This window comes from Chaetura pelagica, unplaced genomic scaffold (genome assembly GCF_000747805.2).
Source record: "Chaetura pelagica isolate M959 unplaced genomic scaffold, ChaPel_1.0 scaffold76, whole genome shotgun sequence".
In the NCBI taxonomy this organism is placed as follows: domain Eukaryota; kingdom Metazoa; phylum Chordata; class Aves; order Apodiformes; family Apodidae; genus Chaetura; species Chaetura pelagica.
In genome coordinates this window covers 2,754,171-2,757,843 of record NW_009970723.1, presented here as the reverse complement: position 1 = coordinate 2,757,843, position 3,673 = coordinate 2,754,171, and positions in this window count along the sequence as shown.

Sequence of the window (3,673 nt, the reverse complement as noted above, 5' to 3'; positions counted from 1 at the left end):
GCCCGGCAGAACCGCAGCGTCCGGCGGCTCGGCCCGCCCCGCGCCCGGGGTTCGCCACCCCAGGGCCGTGCCGGGGGCTCGGTGACCCATAGCTGCAGACTTTCCTTGGTTTCCGTCTGTTTCAGAACCATTAACTCGCAGAGGTAGGCAACGTAAGCACATCCTGCTCTGGAATTGCGGAGGAGGTGGCGGGGGGAGTTTATTTCAGTTGCCTCCAATTCGGGAACAGACTCGAGGCAGGAGTTGCCCTCCTCTGTGTGCTGCGGTGTGTGTATGTACGAGGTATGATAAATAGGCCCCAAGTTTTAGTGCCTGAGCAGGTGAATTATGTTGTTAAGAAACTTGGTTGACACACAATACTAACACAATTAATATTTTTAAAAAGCTTTATAAAACCTAACCTGCCAATTTATCTGTCAAATTCCCCTGGTTCTTCAGTTGACTTTCCATGGTAGTACTTAAATCCTGTACAGCAGAGGTCAGCCTGGCTGCATTGTCCAGAGACCTAATGTGTGTAACCAGATCACAAATAGAATTGCATAGCTGAAAGTCTTCGAAATCCAATTAGAATTGTTAAGTAAGGATTGTTTTGTTTCTTATCTATTATCCTTGAATCGTGCGGCTTGCATGTTTCTCACTGAGCACACAAACCATTAGCTTAAAAGGGTTTGGAATTGCGATAGCTGCAAGCTGGAGGCAAACCCTTTTAAAGTGGTTTTATTATAGCCTATTTGCTTCACCGCAAAAAGGGAGGTGGCTGTTGTAAACACCCGGTAGGGTAAGTTGGTGTCATGCAGTTTTGTAGCATGTGACTGTAATGTTCCTGGGACTCTGTCCTATCCTGTTTCAGATCTAGCACTTCTGTACTTGAGCATATGTTCTTTTCGTTTCATCAACTTGCATTGTTCTTAACAGCATTCTTAATTTACACTTGGGAATCAAACTAGACCAAATACGGGTTTTTAACAGGAAACAAATTTCTTAAAGTAAAGCAAGTACGTATCTACACAAGAAACAGAGTGCAGTTGCTTGATTATCTCTTGCGTGTCATGAGCCATCTGTTTGTTCAGAAAGTTTTTGTGGTGCAATGATTCGACTGGCTTAATGCAGTGACATGCCAGACCAGTCTGTAGTGAAGCTTGGGTATTAACAGACTGTGCACTTAAATCTTCCCTCTTGTTGCCCTGTTGTAAGCAAGGAGTGATATGGCTTATCTAAAAGTGGTTTTAATGAAATTTTCTGTTCCCTTTTGTTGCATGAATTAGCAGTAAACTTCTGTATTCTTAGAAAAAGTTTGAGTCCTAAGGTTGTGAACCAGCATTTGAGCTGAAGCATGGGCAGTGTAGATAACTGGGTTCCTAACACGAAGTGCTTTATTCTGCAGGTCTGTTCATGTAGAGCTGTGTTGGTTGCCAGTATAGGTACAGACTGTCAGTAATGCCTGTTCATTTAAGAGTAGTAGTAAATATGTAAGCTCGCAATAGTAAGTTCTTGACTGACATTTCACTTTAAAGAAAGAAGTTCATCTGGGAAAGACACTGTTCACAAGTACTGCAATGGGCAAAAATGGGGTTTTTTTTCTTTTTTTTCCAAGAAGTGATGAAAAGTACAGCCTTTTTTCTCCTCAAACTTCCACCAACTCCTGAGTGAACTTCACTAGGTTCCCTGAGATATGGACTTACCTTCCTTTCCTAGTTCAGATTCATAAAGTCATGCAGCAGAATATAATAACCACTTTTAATTATTATTTACAGATCCTTTGATTCATTGCAAATCTGGACTCAATTGGTTTCTTCTTTTTATAGGGATTCCCACATCTCCCCGGAACATAGCTGGGTGGGGCATTCTTTTAAGGGGTTGCTTCCAGTTTCTTATGCTGCTAACATGGAAGAGTCACTTAAGTGTCAAGGGTAAAAGGAGTTCCTTGTTTGGTATTTTGTACAGACTAGAGTATTGGTAGAGAAAATCTACCAGAGAATACTTAATGTCTCAATATTTCTACCTCAATTAAAAAAAAATACTATCTTTATTGTTTGAGGCAGAAAATCTCAATTATTGAGATAAAGGTGGGAAAATCTTAGTCTAGCTACAAGAGAATGTGTTGTTTCCAAGACAGGTGTGACTTGACTTTTTCAAATTACGTGATGCTGAAGCAGGTCATCTGTCTGACACGTGGAGTTAAGTCACACAAGCAAGCACAGGACTGTGCTGCAATAGAAGCAGGGGTTTATGATACTGACCTTTCTGCTCCCTTTGGTGCTGCTTAGTATCCAGCCTCACCCCTTAGTGGAGCAGAGGTACTCTCTTGGAGGCACTGTAAGTTTGAAATTGTTCTCTTTGGTCAAGTTCACTGAGCTTTCTAACATAGAGTGTGTGAAGATTTCCCTGTGTAGGTGAGAGGATGAGGAAGTTTGTTTTTTCCTTCATTCAAGGAATTCTTTTAAGAACATTTTTCTTTCATGGTGATGCTGGTTCACTTCATATTTATTTCCTTATTCGTGCTTGCTAAGATCTATTTAGAGCAACAGAATGCAAACATCACTTCACCCTGGCAATTAGGAAACTCATTTGGTTTTTGCTCCTGTAGATGATTGATTTTATATATATATATATGTGTGTGTGTATGTATGTGAATTAGGTTGATGGTTTCCCATTTCACAGCAGCCTGCAGTCTCAAGGTTGATTGGTATACTCTTGGGTGAAATGGGTGGTGACTCAAATCCTATTAATCCAAAAAGATGGCATCTAATTTGCATCTTGTAAGAATCTGCTTAGGGTACTTTGTTAAAAGGAGATAATGCTTTTTTGGCAGTATGATACTGCTGTCCTAAAAGTATTAAATACTTAAATATTATTAAGTATTAAATACTATTAAGTATTCTGCCCATCTTTTGCCTTTTTTTTTTTTTTTTTGCAGAAGTGTACACACACACATGCTCACAACATAGCAATTTTGGCTTGAATTTGTTTTCTTGAAGAAGAAGTGTTGAATCTTTTCTTTCTTTTTTTCCCTTAACTTGTTTTTTTCCATTTTAATGTGCTGGAATAGAAAACTAGCTGCTGTTACAACACTGCTTTTGATGTGCATGCTTGTAAAACTTAATTGCTCCAATTCAAGCTACAGAAAATGGGCCCAGTTAATGTCATTACAAATGTCTGCAGCATTACGTGGAACACGAGTTGTTCAGTGAATATGTAATATATTCAAATATGTTTTCACCTAAGTTGTTAACTGTGTTGTCTTTTGTTTTATGTAATATATAATGTTGCATGCATGTTTGATTCATGTAGTCTGCACCAGCTGTCCTTCAGAAGCAATTCTGAGAAAAGCTTTTGTACTGGGTGTAGAAATCAGCCACTGAAACTACACTAGCTTCTTCAATGTCTACAAATTGCTGCTTTTTCAGTCAAAGTAGCACCTAAATCAAAAATGACAAAAAAAAATTCTTCTTATGCAATCTAACTTTCTGTAATTTACATTTTAATAGCTGTGAAAGACACAGAACTGCTGTAAAGCTGTCCAACAATTTAAATGAAGCCAAATTCCTGCGAAAAAAATGTTTAACCATCAATACTGCTACCTACCATCTCACTGCTGATACAAATTATTCCAAAGCAGTATCTTAGCGTTGCTTTCACTTAAAAACTACAACAGTATTTTCTATCCTTCACT